The sequence below is a fragment of the Durio zibethinus genome, chromosome 5 (assembly GCF_047325235.1).
Source record: "Durio zibethinus cultivar Kanyao isolate XHJ-2024 chromosome 5, ASM4732523v1, whole genome shotgun sequence".
Taxonomy (NCBI): Eukaryota; Viridiplantae; Streptophyta; class Magnoliopsida; order Malvales; family Malvaceae; genus Durio; species Durio zibethinus.
The window spans coordinates 28,884,298-28,902,045 of NC_143166.1; the positions used below are offsets into that span (position 1 = coordinate 28,884,298).

General features: G+C 31.5%; 1 long non-coding RNA gene across 3 annotated transcripts; it reads right to left on the reverse strand.

Moving 5' to 3' along the window:
• Nucleotides 1-9,482: 9,482 nt before the first annotated feature.
• Nucleotides 9,483-12,259, reverse strand: LOC149518886 (uncharacterized). 3 transcript variants are annotated; one of them, XR_016342234.1, is made up of 4 exons: nucleotides 12,135-12,259; nucleotides 11,572-11,655; nucleotides 10,392-10,461; nucleotides 9,483-10,066 (listed from the first exon to the last, which is right to left on the reverse strand). It is a non-coding gene; the product is annotated as an uncharacterized LOC149518886 (long non-coding RNA). The 3 variants fall into 3 exon arrangements; XR_016342233.1 differs by lacking the exon at nucleotides 12,135-12,259 and having other exon boundaries at nucleotides 11,572-11,709; XR_016342232.1 differs by lacking the exons at nucleotides 11,572-11,655; nucleotides 12,135-12,259 and adding an exon at nucleotides 10,710-10,843.
• Nucleotides 12,260-17,748: the final 5,489 nt, after the last annotated feature.

The following is a 17,748-nucleotide window of genomic DNA, read 5'->3' on the forward strand; positions in this document are numbered from 1 at the left end:
AAAGAATCTATGTATAAAATATTACAAAAGCTATATATATATATATATGTATACAATTGAAGGACAGAAAGTAAGAGAAAAGAAGATGAAGATAAGGAAATAGGAAAAAAGTAAAGAAGAAAGGGGAATTGGCCTCTTCTAGCTTAAATACATTGAGGCTTTAGATAGAAAATTTCTAACCTATGAATAGTAACTCTATATAGTTGCCGCTATAGTATACAGTAGAATTTTATTTACAGTACCGCTACAGTGACTTGCTACAGTGTCTTACGTAATAGGTCTCTGTCTTTTTCTGCTACAGTGACGTTTTATCTGTCTGCTACAGTATTTTCTATCTGCTAGCCATTAGCATCAAATGGAGTTTACCTTTTAGTGTCGACTATTTGTTTTGGTTTATCCTAGATTAGAATATGCACAGTTTATCCTTTCATAGCATTGTTTAAGTTATGAAATTCTTCATCCAGTGCATTAAGGGACTGGGGAGATTGAAAAGATCCGGAATGTAATTTGTTTCACATCTGCCATCCTTCTTGGTACTGGTATAATAGTTCGATCGAATGATCAAGATCTTCCATTTTTTATAATTTTTTCAGAAGCTTAATTGCTTCGGGAGCATTTTGTATATCAAAATCGTCATGTGGTTTCAAAAATCTAATAACAAAAATACGTCTGCCATCTATCCAGCAAGCTATTTTTGGATAGTCTGATTTGGTGGCTAAATGGAGAAAGAATTTTGCTTTGTCCATGAGGTCAGTTCCTGTTTGGAAGTGGTAAGAGTTTGGGTTGGTATATTTTGAAATGGTTTTGTTTAAATCATCTGAGAATTCGATGTGGTCTGTAAGTGGATCAAGTATATTTAAGGGTTAAAGAAAATGTCCACCGGATATGGTATCAAATTCTCATATTTGATAAGGTTGGTAAAATCTTTCTCTTTGAAAGGTACCCAAAAGACTATATATGGTAAAATGAATGTAGTAAAAATGTTTTGACCATTTTACACATTCAATAAAGTGATGTTTAATAAAAGTTGAAAAATCTTTTAAAAGGTGAAAAGAGTAATTTTGTACAGTTATTTGTCCAACTAAACTAAATTCAATGCTTTTTACATAAAAAGTTTCATGGTCAAGTTGAAACTTAAGTTTAGATATATATTCACCAAAAGAAGTATTATACATATACATAGAAGTATAATAATAAAAAAAAAAATTTATCAACAGTGTTTCTGTTGACTGTAATATAGAAGAATTAATTTGCTGGAATAATTTTTTGGTTAAGAATACCGTAGCTTTTTCAAAAAGAAGAATTCTTTTAAACTTGTTTAGCTTAGAGGAAACATAATTTTCATTTTCAAAATATTCACATAAATTCAAGAAATTGTTTATCTCTTGAAGACTGTACTGATTTTCTTCCAAAGCAAAAAAATTAATATCTTCTTGTTTTAGCAGATTTGTTGATAGAAGGCTTCGAAAAGCTAGTTTTTTTAAATTTTGAAATTCTTTAGCCTGATTGACTAAGAATTCAACTAAGTTGGTCATCCCTTTTCGAAAGCTGGATTTGTTATCTGAGAGATGGGATTTCCAAACTTTGTTCAATAAATTATAGACTTTTGGTTTAAGTTTAGGGTTGTAAAAATCTTTAATCTCTGAGAATTTTATTCTTTTAAGCAGTTGTTCTATTAAAGAAACTATTTGAGAATAACTCATAGGTGTCCATTCGTTTGGATCTTGAGCAAACTGAGAAAATTTTAGTTAAATCTTCATAAAAAGAGGTCGATAAAGAGGTTGTTAGTAGAGATATAATCCTTGGTTAGGATTATTGTAAAAGGTAAATCCTAGGTTAGGGTTTGTAGAGATCAGGGGTTTTGGAGAAGAAAGAGTAAAAGAAGAAGAATAAGAGGATTTTTTACCTATTTTCTCCTTGATGGTTCTCCATTCACCTGTGTCATAGACTGGTTGTTTTTCTCGATCCATGTGGTCGACTCAAGAAGTCTACAAGAAGGTTTTTATCTCCATTGATGAACTCTACCTAAAAACTATAAGAACAAAAAAAATTATACCACCTAATTCACCTGAGATTATCAGAAAGCTTTCTATTTTGGAGAAAGTTTTGACTGCTTGGTTATCGTTCGGATAACAAAGATCTCCGAAGCTAAATAGATGTGAAATCACTAGACACCATTTTTTATGGCTAATAATTCTTTTTCAAAAATAATATAATCTATTTCGTTCGGTTTGAACTTACCGAAATTGTAGCCACAAATCAATTCATCTTTTTTATGTAGATTTTTAGCTTTTAAGACACATCCCCAATGTTCATCACTAGCATCTGTCTCTAAAATAAGTAAATCACCTTATTTAGGCAAATAGACCTTAGGTATAGTGGTTAAATCTGATTTGATAATATCAGAATCGATAGGTGTCCAAACAAAATCATTATCTTTACGTAATTTACGCAAAAGATAGCTTTTTTTTTAGAAAAGTTTTTAAAAAATTACCTGCCATAATTAAGTATACTTAACAGCTGTTGTAGCTGTTTGACATTATCCAGTTGTTCTGGAAATTTTTTGATCTTGGAAATAATATGATCCTACAAGGTTAGTCCGTTTGCAGAAAGATTAAGACCAAGAAATTTAATTTCAATTTTTTCGAGTTCAACCTTTTTGAGACTCAAAATAATATCATGTAAAATAAATTCTTGAGCAATAATATTCAGATATTTTTTATCTGTGCTCATCTAAAGTATTTGAAAATATTAAAATATCATCAATATATACACAGTAAAATTATTTATGTTTGCTAAAAATACTGTCCATCCAACGCTGAAAGATTTGAGGTGTGTTGCACAAACCAAAAGGCATAACAATCCATTGGTAATGGCCTGCTAGTGCACTAAAAGCAGTAAGGGGTTTAGAGGTATCATTTAGCATGATTTACCAAAAACTGGATTTACAATCAAATTTAGAAAAGTATTTAGCATTTTTTGCTAAATTAATTAAAACATCTTTACGAGGGATAAAATAGCCATCAAAAACAAGATTTTAGTTTAATTTCTTGTAATTAATAACCATACGAGGTTTACCTCGTTTAATCTCAGAATGGTTTCTTACCATAAATGCTGAAATGGAGTGTGGGCTGGTAGTTGCTTCTATCAGACCTTTGTCGAGCAATTCTGAAATTTGGATTTCAAATTCATCTATATCCTGTTTGGTATGGATCATGAGCTTTACTCTAATAATCTCTTTTGAAGAATGAAGAGTAAGTTCACAGTATCTAGGACTACGTTGCCAAAGCTTCAATGGGTCTTCATTGAAGTTTTCCTGTAAAATTTTATAAAGCCAATGTTTTCATTAATAGCTTTAAGTTCAGAAATATGTGTTATTTCTGGTTGAAAACCATTATCACAAACATGATTATGCTTGGATAAAAGAGGAACATCTATTGATTTTTTATCAATAGTAAAAATAAGATAATCATGGAAAACAGAAAATGGTAAATATTTATCTATAAAATTATTTCCTAATAGAATGTCTCCATGCATATTAGGAAAACATAATATTTTAGGTATAATGAATTTTTTATCATTTAGGGCAACAAGTATATTTTTTGCCTTTAGGTTAACAATGGTTTCTTTACCATCGATCCCTATTATTATTATAGGGTGCTTCATGGGTTGTCATTTTGTTGATGGCAAAGCATTAGGTCGACAGCTAGAGATTGTTGCTCCTGTGTCAATCAAAATATTTAAACTATATGGTTTATAGTTTTGAAAATAAAAAGTAACTTTCTATATAAGTATAATAATGAACTTTGTTGGCAAATGATATAATTTTTGGCACTTGTTGTGTAGAAATAAGAAAATTATTTATAGAATGAAATATTTTAATATCTTCATTTCTAGATTTTCTAGAAGAAGAGGTGTGTGAATTGATCTCAGAATTAACATAATGATAATGGGCTTGGTTATCACCTGTACCTTGTTGAGATGAGTTATCTCCTGTAAAAATAAAAATTTGAGCATTATCAGTATTACTTTATTAACGCATACTATTAGCTCATCTAAGGGCTTTTGTACTGTTTGTACTATGAAAACCTGAAAAAAAAACTTCGATAAGGAGTACAAAAAGATTGATTACTTGTTATACTCTCTATATCATCATCTTGTTGGTGATCAAAAATATTTGTGAGAGATAAAATCAGGTTTGGATTAAAACTGGTTGATTCATTTGAATTTTTAAAGTAAAAATTTTTTCCTGATGAGACAATTTTTAAACTTGGTACTTTCTGTTTTTCAGAAGTAGTTGAAAGATCTTCGAGACACCATCATTTTGAGATTGATAAGTCTGCGAGATTGACTAGTTTAGGTTTAATTTCTGAATCAAAGTTATTTGATTCAAAATTTTCAATAATATTGGAATCTATCGGTTTGATAGAAGTATTAGTAGTATTTGTAAATTCATAAACCGCTGACCGATTGATTGAAAGATCATGCGAAGTAGATTCAAAGTCAGAATTGGTTATTTTGATTCGAAGACATAAACATTTTTCAATGTTTTCATCAAAAATAGAAATAAAATAGTTTGGTTTAACTTTAAATAAAACTATTTCTACTGCTAAATTGGATTGAATTCCACCAATTACAGCGTTAGCAGGGTTTTAAAAATGATTATCCATTAAAATAGCTATTATGGGAATATCTTTTGTGGATAAAAATAGTGGTTTAATGATGATCAAAATCATTCCTATATGGATGTATTTGACCTTTGGATATCTAAAAAAAAATAGCTTATTTTTTTTTTAGTAAAAAGAGGAATCTCTACCGATCCTTGTTTAGAATTATTAGCGACAGTGTCACTAGATAGTTTTTTTATATGGCGTTTAGACCAAGGTTGGAATCGTTTAAATCAACTTGTTTTGTAGATTTCATCGGGTTTGATGAGTTGTAATTCTTTTAGTTTATCATCAAAAATAAAATGAGTTTTTCTCATAATAGTTTTGAGTTTAACCATACCTTCTTCGTTAGTAGTTGTTGTACCTGTAAAAGAGGTGACTGAAACATTATCTTGGTTAGATTCAGTATTTATCATAAAAATAAAATATGATTCATCTTCAGAAGAACTATAATCCATTTCTAAAAAAACTTCATAATAAATTTCTTCGTCAGATAATTCATCAGCAAAACAAATTTGAAGAAAAGTTTCATCAAGTTTTTTGATCATTTTCTTCGCACTTTTTCCTTTGTTAGGACAAGTATTTGCATAGTGACCATCTTGATCACAAAGAAAACATTTACAATTGTTTTTAGAAGATTTTTTCTTCTTTTTAACAATGAATTTACCTTTTTAGGTTTAAAAGTTGTGGGTTTCCACTTTTTTCATAAATATTTTTATTTTTTCTTAAAACGATGTTTCTTTGAAAAAGATTGTTTATTGCAACCAAATTCAAATTCATTTTTCAAAATCTTTTGTACATTGTTTATACGAAAGTTTGGATTTTACCTGCATAGCAACTTTTTGCTTGAGGCAGTATTCGTTGACTTGATTCTGAACATAGTGTATTCTACATCCAAACGTATCATAAAGTTCTATGCTGGGATTTGCAGCATGAACAATTTTGAGTTTTAACTCAAGGTAAACGGGGTAATTTTGTGAACATAATTCATCCCATGGTGAGGGAAGTTTGAGAAAATATTGTTGTAACCAAAAGTTTGAATGTTTTTCATCCAATTTTTGATATTCAGAAAGATATTTTTTAGAAAATTCATCTAAATACTGAATATCACATAATTTTAATTTTGATAAAATAAATTGAGCTTCTTGAGTGGGATCCAGAGATTCTATACTACTACAAAACTCATTTTTTAAGATTTGGGTTAAATCTTTTAAAAATTGAGGTATATTTCCTGCGGCTAACAGAGTTGATTTCTGCTGTTCTCCGAGGGTTGTAGTTTCACATTTTTTGAGAAATTGAAGGACATCACCTTACCATGTGCCACAAAAATAGTTGAGGAATCTTTCTTTATTCCATTGCTCCTTGTAACCTGTGACAACAATAGACATAGATTGTGTCCAATCGTCTATGATTTTTTCATAGTCTTTAAGAGAGATTTTGGTTAAGTCTAAATAAGTACCGCCTTGAGAAACCGTTAGTTTATTTAACGAATCAATAACAGGGGTTTCAATCTTAACCTGACCTGTTTGGCCAAAATCAGAAGTTTATTTTATCTCATCCTTGTTTAGGTGAAAATATTTTTCTTTCAAATGAGAAAGATATTGATCCATTATATCAGGATCTAATAAATCTGAAAATCTTAAAATATCATCAATATTTGGGTTAGATATTGATGATGGGTAAGAGATTTTTAAGCTTTATTCAATATATCTTTTTTTTAAATCATTTCAAGCAAGTTTAATTATGTTAAGTTTAATAAATTTATCAAAAATTATTTTTCACAACTTTTAATAAATTCAAATTTAAACAATGAAAACAGTTTTTTTTACCACTTGAATTAAACGTCAGTTAATATTAATATTAATAACATGATTCTTTTGAAATTGGATTTTTTTACAGACTAAACAATTTATGTATTAAAAAAGTAGTTAACGTTTATTAGGTACATTTTTTTAGATAATTTGAAGTAATTTTAATTAATTTTATGTCATCTATGATTAAGGCGTCCTTTGATACAACGAGATACTATAATAAAAAAATTTCTTTATCACACTGAATCTTAATAATCGAGTTTATATATTATTATAAAATAAAAGAACTCCTCCCATTGGCCCTTCTATGAAAAAAAGTAATGAGTTTGTATGATGATAGGGTTCCCCAACTGCACTTTCTTGATGGATTTTGTATTCTTAATAAATTGGAGGATGAACCGTGCACACCACGCGCGCAATTCACAACTGTTACGTTCATGCACAAGACAAGAAGGAAAGATACGGGAAACGGGTGTCACGTGATTTATAACACCATAATGACTGTTTTACCCTCACAAGTATTTCTATTTACTGTTTGACCGTCGATATAGGCACCAAGAGACTAGAGAGATTACAATCTTAGTATTTTAGTATCGTGTCTTACCAAACCTTTTTAAGCTTCGAGGATGAATCCAACCAATCAACTTTAGGGGGGTATTCCTGATATTTTATAAAAAAGAAAGGGCATTTTTATTCGTATTTGATCTTTAAGGCCCATGTGCAATGGGATCTCACATAATCATTAACAAATCATCTTTTCGATTTTCAAAGTAAACTTCGAACGATTGTAAATTTAAGTTTTATTTCAGGAGGAGTAATTTTTTGTTATTTGAGAGAATTTCAATCCTAACAAGAGGTTGCCGGCAATGGTTCATAGAGGCGACAGTGATAGTGAACGATCGAAATCTGAATTTAGGCAGTGATGGTAGGATGTTATTTTTAGAGTTTGAAGAAATAGAGAAGGGAAGAGATTAGTGAGACAGGAAAAAAGATGCTCTTTTTATGCCATATGTCTGTTTATCTCCTGTCAACAGTTCATATGTAAGTCAATTGATTTTTTATATAATTTTAAAATTTTAAAATTATAATTACAACAAAATAAAAATAATAAATTTATTTGTATATAATAAAAAATGAATGTTTTAAAATTGATGACATATTCTAAATGATATCATTATTATATTGGCAAATTTGTTATATTATTATATATTACTCTATCTGTTCTTTTTTTTTTTTTGTCTTTTTTTGTCCCAAAATTATATTTTATTTTTTAAAACATCTAAATTTTTTATTTTTTTATATTTTAAAATTATTTTTATGATTTTCTTATTTTTTAAGATTAAAAATTATGAAAATTTAATTTTATAAAAAAAATTTAAAATTTAATGTTAAATATATTAAAATTTAAATTTTTTTAAATTTCTTAAAAATTAATATATAACAAATATTTTAAAATGGAGGAAATATATAATATGATCGTAATTAAAAATTATAGGATTAATCTAGCTTTTTCTTTAAAACACTTAGATATAACAGAGCCTTTCTTCGTTATGAGATGGCTGTGGTCCCCAAAAATTCCTTTGTTTCTTTCAGTAATTTCATTTCCCTTACATTTTTATTGCTCAAAAATTGAAAGAATAGGAACATCATTTGTACCGCAACCCAGTAAATTTTTTCTTTTTCTAATACGTTTAGTACATTTTTTTTCGCACCATACCTAAAAAAAAATGAAATAGCCTTTCCAGGAGAACATGATTAAACTGGCCCAGCTTTGATCACTTTTGGGATGCCAGGCTGATGTCACAAAATGGCAGCAAATCATCTGGTAGTGATGATTTAATGCATCACGCTTTCCAAGATCATGACACTACAATTTCGTGAAACAGTTATAAGGCATTTGCAAGCTGATTGAAACTATATTATTTCCGGTTATTTGCACTCTTATCAACAACACTAGCCCTCTTATTTAATTTTTAAAAATTCAACTATTCAAAAATAAAACAATTCAAGTTCAAATAAACTAAAAAAATAACATAAAATTAAATTGATTTTATTTTATAATTTAATAATCTAAATTCAAATATAACCCTAACCTAAAATAAAAATAAAGTGAACTTTTTTAATCCAACCCAAAGTAACTCAAGGAAGAGCCGATCTGATCCGTCCAATACTCCGAGAACACATCTAGTAACTCAAATATATATAACAACTATATTGTATAAGTTTGGCAATGGATCAAAACGTCTTCTATGAGGCCCGTTAAAAAACCATTTTGACTCAATCAGGTCACCATTAAAATTTTCACGAAATAAAATGGTAAAAGATATTGGACTCATACAAACCCAAAATCAGATTGGATATGGGCTAAAGATGAAAAATGGGATATTATAAAACAGCAATGCAAGAAGTTAAGAACCTGTGCTAATGGCTATGCACCTTGCTATACTCCAAGAAAATGAAAACTATTATTACTTTATGAAAAATTATTTAATATCCATCCGGTTAATTTTTTTTTAATTTTATTAATGATTTCATTAGTATATTTTTAAAAATTAATAAATTAATATAAAAATTCACATGATAATATTTTTTCTTGTGTGTGCAACTTGTTTGGATATAAATCTTATTATTATTGGCGAGTAATCATCTTTATCAGGCTTCCTTTATTAAGCAACCACATTTTTCTAGGAAAAGCAAAAGAAAAAGGAAAAAAAAAGGTTGCTAAAGGGTCCAAAACTTGGTTAAATGTGGACATAAGATCATCACATTCCACATTTGATGTAGCCAAGACAAAACCTATTAGAGAGACAAGTTGGGCATAAAGGTGAGTGTTCATACAAAGTGAAGATAATGTTGTCGTGCTAGTTTGTTCCCCCCCATATTTTAACAATTATTGGTTTGTTCAATTCATTTGAGGTCGTAATTAACAGTTCAACCCACCAATAAACAGAATGATGAGCACCGTGGAGTAGTGAAATAAGTGACAATTAGGGAATATGGCAGCTGAATTAACAAGGGCTAGTTGGCTGGTTGCTATCAGGCGTCCAGAAACAGAATCCGTCAGCTCTGAAATGAAAAACAAAGTGGGAGCGGTTTTTGTGTCATACAATATCTACATTTTCCAGATCAAAACACTCGCTGTTTAGCCAACAACCAATGATGAGTTGCACTCTGTTAATTGTTAAAGTCAAGCAAAGCTCACAGATGTTTACGAGGGATGAGAAGGGCATCTGATTATTGGATCCTTGCATGCCCCTTAAGGAACTTAGTTCAGTTGTCTTTGGGTCACAGATGTAGATTTTTAGAATGCCTGGGGCAACTAAAATGTAGAAACCACTTTCCTATGGTGGAAGCTTGAAGAATCAGATATAGTAAGGATTTGGGGTCCTCTGGTAACTTGCACCAAGTAGCATGTGCTGGTCTTCGATATTGCTGCTGCCTCTTCTTAGAGCCCTATTACCCCTTCAGTTCTCATGTTGCTTCTTCTTCAGAATATCAGCTTTTCAACGATCCTTCCCTTGATCCTTTGTGCGTTGAGTGATTGGAACTGCATGCTTTAACAGTGTCTCACTTTTAGGAGAGGTAACTCTACATGAAAATGAGTTGCAGTTACATTAGGCAACAGATGGAGAAAAAAACTATATCGCACTTCTAGCATCCACCTATCCTTTCTTTTCCACCCTGGTTGTAAAAGTTATTACTGAAAAACATGCCAGCAATGCTTCATTGTCCTTTTCAGATCAGATTCTTGCAAGCAATTTAAAAAAGAAATATGAAAAAAAATATAAAGCATAACAGATAATGGCAGACATTAACAGTAACTAAGATAGTGAGCGTAAGTATATGATTCTCTCATACATACAAATGAAGTTAGTTGGAAGTTTGATGCAATTGTGAAGGAGAAAGTCATTACCTATTTAAAGAATAACTGCAGTCAAGGTTATAGATTGCAGGATCATCCAGGATCCAGTTCCCCAAAAAACCTAAGGAAGCACAAGCTACGTTACCAACACAATAAACAATAGATGCTCGATAAAAGGTGTAGATAGCCAGACATGAGTGTACATATCTTTTCATGGGATAACTGATGGCAAAAAAAAGTTTACGAAGATATTATTAGTCAAAAAGAAATATAAGGAACTATTAATGTACATCAGAGGAAAACTTTGGGAAGAAAATAATTTCTAAGATTCCAAAAGATGCATGCCAAAGAATAAACACAAATACATACCAATTCCCACAGAAAAAGGACACCAAACAATGTTTCCTTGCACCATTTAAAGAGGGTGTGAATCACTAGTCATGCTTAGCGGGAAGCAAACCCCCTCCATCGAAATATGGAGCAATAAAAGAATTGAACAAACCTAAAGATTCAACACCAATCAGTCGATGTGGTTTATTGTATACCAGAGAAAAATGCCAGGGAGGGAGCGCTTTGTAAAAGAAAACTACTTTGCTATTAGACACATCATAAATGATACGATGAAACAGAAAACCTTGAAAGATATGCATAATTATCAAAGCTTCTTGTCTTTCTTTAAATTTTCTCAGTTGAAATAGTTTTGTAGCTTTTCCAATTTACAAAGTCGTTTTTGTTTCTGCAGTATATACTTTCAAGTTTTTTTTCTTGAGAATACTTCAAGCTAACTCCAAGTTAATAGGAAGAACGTCCTAGCTTTATATCCTAAGTCAATGGAAAAATAATGACATGATCCTCAATGAATTGGCCAAGATTTCACGCTTGCTAACAAGAAAATTAACACAGTATCATGAAGCAAAATATCCATATTTTCTTTCCTGCAATGCTAAAGATACCAAAAGTCCGTGGTAAAAGACCCCCAGAAAATAGTGGCTTTAAGAAGATAGAAGGAAGAGCAGGAGTATGAAGTAAGCATGCCAGACATAAGATCATGAACTAATATGATTATCTTTCAAAATTTTATCCATCCCCCACTAAACTAAATAATAACAAAGGCATTTTAAAAGTACTTCAACCACAACCATGTTTGCTGAATATCAACAATAAAACCAAAGACTGTGCACATCTAAGGTAAATTTTCTATAGCATTTCCACCCAGTTATGTTCATCTTACCAGGTATCGCCAAGCTCATTCACAAATCGCAAGAGAATCACTTCTACTTTAGGTTTCCTCTCAAGACCACCATCATCACCTATTCTGCAATCAGAAATTTAAAAAGGTTAACCTTATACCAAAGTCTACCTAACACTGAAACTCCGGGATTCAACAAGTTAGGCTAACCCCAAGAAGCAGCTATAGTATCATCTTTAATTAAGAATTCTCTCATGATAACATGAATCTCCTTTACTTGAAATGCAAATAAAATTTACTAGGAAATAATGAGCACCTTTGTGATTTATTTACAAAATAAACTCTATTACCAGGAAGAATGGAAAATGTAGGAGAGTTCTGAAGCAGTATGAAAGCAATTAAAAAGTTAAGGACTCATAAGTCAAAAGACCCGCCACTAATTCTCCAAAACCAAGCCAATATGCATGAATGATAGTATTAGTGCAACAAAATTCATTCTCATCAAGCTTGTTTGATGATAGTCCATCATCTGTATGATGAACTATATGAATCCATAAAAAACTGGAAATCTGAAATAAACGAGAAAAGTGTCACAATTTACTCACATCCAACAAAACAACAGAATCTCCAGATCCAGTTGTCCAGTCATCAGTGATATCATAAATACTTACTTTGGAGTAAGCATGATTGTTAAACTGACATATCTACACCTAAAATACATGCAAAAATACCATCACAGTAAATTAAAATGCAATTAATGTTTTGTCTTGGGTATAAAATCAGTTAGAACAAAAATGGACCGCACACCTATCATTGATATCAAGCATTTCCACATTATACAGATCATTGATATCAGTTTCTCTTTTATTGAAGATCATGTTCAAATAAGACATAAGAATAAAGGCGCTAAAATCTTGCTTCAGTCCTTATATTTTTAGAAGCAATTCCACATTTGATTTAAGCCCTACTATTTGAAAGTTTTCATCTTTCCTTAAACAAACACAACAGTATAGCATTAAAATTTTCTACGGTATATTCCTAGCTACAAAAGGTAATAAGAAGTCCATGAAAGGTTAAAAACAAGTTTCAATAACCTTCCTCTTTTCTAGACTTCCACAGATTGATCAAGTGGTTGCAAGCAGGATTCAGATTCAATTTGGGCCACTCAAATGGTTCACTCCTAGCATCAGCTACAGTTGGCTCTGTTTCTGGAGTATTTTTCTTTCCGTTGTAAACAGCAAAAGATTCAATCTTGCCCGAGACTGCAGGCTGTTGGTACTCAAAATTCGATAAAACGAAGATTATGAATCATAGTCAACTAAGTAAAATGCCAATCACCAACGGCTCCAAAGAACCAATTTGTACCTGACTATATTCTCTTTCTGGCGCCTTCAGTGGTTTGGATCCAGGAGGTAACTTCAATTTTCAGCTACTCTAGCTTATGCAAAGGAGTTGCTGGTGACAATAAGAATCCACCATTATTGGCTCATTTTGAACCTTTTCTGCATATATTTAAACATTTCCATTTTGTTGCCAGGCCATTCTTCTCTCTCACCCTCAACTCCATCCTCAGAAACCAAATCCCCTTCCATTTGACTTTTTGATGCATCTACTCTCTCATTAGATGCAGCCAGACCACCATCAGATGGCAGGTGCATCATTATTTAAATAAAGTAAATGCAGCGGAAGCAGGCTAGAATTCTTTGACTGCCACAATTTTTAGTAGACTTTTTCAACTACACTTGCTTGAGCGAACTTTGAAATAGCACTTGCTCCGGATGAAACAGATTAAGCCCCCTATCATCAACATCCACCACCTCTTTCCTTAAATGTCCAAGCATTCGGTTGAGAATTATTCACTCACTGTCTATAATTCCCACCAGAGGCTAGACAAACTACTAAGTACTAACACCCTGGTCATCATAATCATGCCTGGTTTGTGAACTAGTAGAAGCCTGAACTGACTTATACTTTGAGCCTGTGCATTAACTCCAGCATAACTTCTTCCCTGTGGCCACCGATCTCACAGGAAAGGAAATAGTGTTTAAACTTTAACATGGAGACATTAGATTCAATACTGATGCATCAGGAACCCTAAAAGACAACATATATTTTTGCTTCAATTCTTGATGAATGGGTTGTGAAAAGAGAATGCTATCATCATTGATGACAGTTAAGCATGGAGCCAATTTTTCGTGTAAAGGCATGCATTCATCTTTCATCAAAATTTCAACCTATCATGGCACAAAACAGAATAAGCCATACTGAAACAAGCAACCAAACATGGCATAAATTCGATTTGGTTCTTAATATCTAACAATTCAAAGAAATTAAGCATTTAAATGAATGGCATCATTACATAAAAAGACAACAAAAACAAACCAAAAATAATTTAAAATCAAATGGTTAAACTTTAAGGCCAGTTTAGATTTCAAAAAGTTACTTCTACTGCATTACATGCCCGGAAACTGGGGAAAATAATCCTAGGAGAAAAAGGAAATTTCACAAAATTTGAATTGAAGTTTTTAAAATAAAATACAAACTTCTCCTTGCTGTCATCTGACAAAATGACTAAAAATTCTAATCCATTTCAAATATAAACAAAAAAGTTTTAAATATACATGAATTGAGGGAGAAAGAGAGATAGAATTACAGGCCAGGAGCTGAAAGGCAAAGCCAAAGAAAGCTGGGGAGGAATAGAATGGGAACCTCCAACTCCATGGAAGTCCTTCAACAACTTTGATGGAGCTCCTTTCCTCTTCGACATTATCTGTGTTGAAGAAAAGGTGGTCTTGGCTCTGGTTACCGAGTATTTTTCTTTCCATAGAATTAAAAAACAGATTCAACCTTGCCTGAGACCGCAGGCAGTTGATACCCAAAATTGAACAAAAAGAAGATCATGCACTATATTCAACAAACTAAAACTTCAAGAAAAAAATACCAACACGCCAAACACCAAACAAACCAACATATACCTATCCATAGTATCTTTCTGTTGCCTTTAACGGTTTAAATCCAGGAAGTAACTTAAATTTGGGCCACTCTAACATATCCAAAGAAGTTGCAGGCGGCAATAAACATCAACCAGTATTAGTTTCATTCTGAACCTTTTTCTAGCATACTTTTTAAGCCTGACCTTTTTGTTACTAGGAAATTCCCCTCCCTCACCCTGACAATTCCATCCACAGCAACCAAATCCTCAGCTCGACTTCCATTTGAAGCATCACCACTCTCGTTAGCTGAAACCAGACCCCCATCAGATGCATGCCAAAGTAAACGCAGCAGAAGTTGGCTAAGATTCTTTGATTGCTACATTTCCAAGGAGACTTTTTCAACTGCACTTGCTCGAGAAAACTTTGAAATAGCCATTGCTCCAGATGAAACACATGAAGCCTCCCTATCACCAACATCCACTGCTTCTTTCCTCACTCTCCAACCTGTTAGTGTATGCGGGCACGTGTGAGTTGGAATATTATGAAAATATACCATGGGAGACAGTTTAGAAGGGATTAATTGAAAGCATTAACATGTAATTTGTAATCACTTCTCTTTTCTAAATATTGTCTATGTAATAAAAGGCTAATCTCAAGTTGTTCTCTAAAGCCTTAATTCTACATGGTATTAGGTAATGTTTGGATAAATATTTATAAAGGAAAAGAAAAGAAAGGAAAGGAAAAGATAGTTTTTTAAAAGAAAAGAAAGAATATATGTATCCCTTGTTTTGATAATTAAAATTAATAAAAGAAAGGAAAAAAAAAAGAGAATTCTAACACCTATTATTTGGATAAAAGTGAAAAAGAAAGGAAATGATTCATTATAATAATTTTTTTCAATTATAACATTTCATTGCCTGTAATTTTAGAGCATCCCTGGATTATAATATGTTTGCTATCTTATATGGTCTTACAATTGTTGTTATATTTGTGGTTTTTAATAAAGTGAAACACAAAAATGTTTTACAAAAAGATTTTTTTACTATTGTCAAAATTTCAACACACTATCACTTTGGTGATGTATTCATATAAAAGCTATTAAATATAAAAAAATACAATCACATAAAAACATTATATCTCATAAATCCAAAAAATATGTCTATTCATATTCAATCATTCATCACAATCAAATCATCAAAAACTTATAATAAATTTTTATATTGGAGGAGACATGTGAAACTTACTTGAAAAAAGAGATGACTTTGAAAAAATTACAAAAAGATTATGATGTGGTTAGGTTTTTTTTTACTAGGTTTTTAATATTAATAAAAGGATGGATATAATAGTCTTTTTATAAAAATAAAATTTTTCTAACTTTCATTTTCTTAGCTTTTTCCTCAAATTGAGGTATTAAAAGAATGAAAATTACAAGAAAAATCAAAAGTTATTGAGTTTTCACATTTTTTCTTTCCTTTAAATTAAAAGTTTATCCAAACAAAAGAAGGATTTTTCTGTTTCCATTCCTTTCCTTTATTTTCTTTATTTTCCTTTCCTTCCTCTTAATCCAAACATAATGTTAGAGTTAACGGTGCAAGCCTAGCCACTGTTGCCTCATTTTTCTTTATTTCTTTTCCTAAACCCCTCTATTATAGCCTCTGTATCATCATGTAAACTGTCACCACTACAAACTTTGATCTCATAGCCCTAAAGTTGTGTATTTAAAACTTTTCCTTTCTCTTCAGTAGTCTCTCATTAGTTGAAAGAGGGTTGCCTCCTTATTTTCAAAGGTGATAAGAAAAAACAGTTGCAACCTCTTTGTGAATGATAAATTAAGAGAGACAAGTTCTTTTCAGTGTAAAGCATGGCTGTAAAACTAAAGATAGAGTTCTTAGTTGTTAATTTGAGATTGTATTACCTGATTAAAGGATTACCGATTGTGTTTTAGAGAAAAAAGGCTCTGTAGCCATGGTCAAGGAAGAGGCAACCACATCAAAAGTGATAACTCAGGAGATTATCACTGTCTCACGATTCTTGGATGAGAAACTTAATGATTCTCACTACTTATCATAGAGCAAGACTGTGTTGGTAACCTTACAAGGTCTTGAAAAGATTTGATTTCTGATAAGTGAGCCACCAGCAAAGGAAAGCTCAGAATATGCAATGTAGAGTAAGAAGACAATCAAGTACTTGACAATTGTTCAACTCGATAGAACAACGAGTCAAGGTGATATTCAATCAATAATTCACAAGTAAAGAACTTTGGGATGCTTTAAAAAAAATTTATGCAAATTTTAAAAATTAGTAGAGGATCTCAGATGTTACCAGGGCATGAACTAGAATGGAGCAATTCATAGGAGCCTAAGGGAATATTTTGCTGCGTTCAAAAAGGTATATGATGAATTTAATGAACTCATGCCCTTGTCTACCAATCTGAAGACAAACCAAAAGCAACGATAGGCTCAGCTGTAGTGTTTTTTTTAGCAGGTTTAAGAAAAAGTACACAAGTGCTAGTACTTAGATGTTAGCAGACAAAGATCTACTTTCTTTACTAGATGCTTATAAATTTATAAATGCCTAAGTAAGGTCACCAACATGAACCTTCACAGGAAGATAAGGCAGTATTTATGGCCCCACAGCGTGAAAGGCTAATATCACACAAAAGACGTGATGGACGAGTAAAGCACGTAAAAGTGGTAGAGGAAACTTATGGTCCTACTATCATTATGGATAGTAAGAGACTCTTATAGAATGTTTGTCTGCATCTTTGGGGTAATTTTGGCCCACCAATGATATATGTGACTGATGCTACGCTTCAACCCTAATAACAAAAAGAAAAAAAAGTTTAATTATCCTAAGTTAAGTATAACAGGCTTATTCAGATACTTTAGAATCAAACTTCAATCTCCTCTCTGATAGTAACTTTTATACAAGGTAAATTTACCACACGTCTGGTTACCTCCTTCAGGACTTAGATGATTGATTCACGAGCTTCATATCACATGATAGTACTAGAGGTATTCTTTATTCTTATGCTTCTATGATTGAGAAATAGTTTGTTTTGGTTAGTAATGAAAACTCTATAAATATTATAGGAAATGGCAAGGGTCGACCTATATCCACGTTACTTTTACATTCTATGCTGAATGTCCTTTTTTTCTTTTTAAATTACTTTCAATTAGTCAGATTATAAGAAATTTAAATTGTAGTGTCTTTTTCTTTCCTGTTTATTATGTTTTTCAAGATCTATTAATGAAGTAGACTATTGGTAGGAGAAAGATCGAATAAG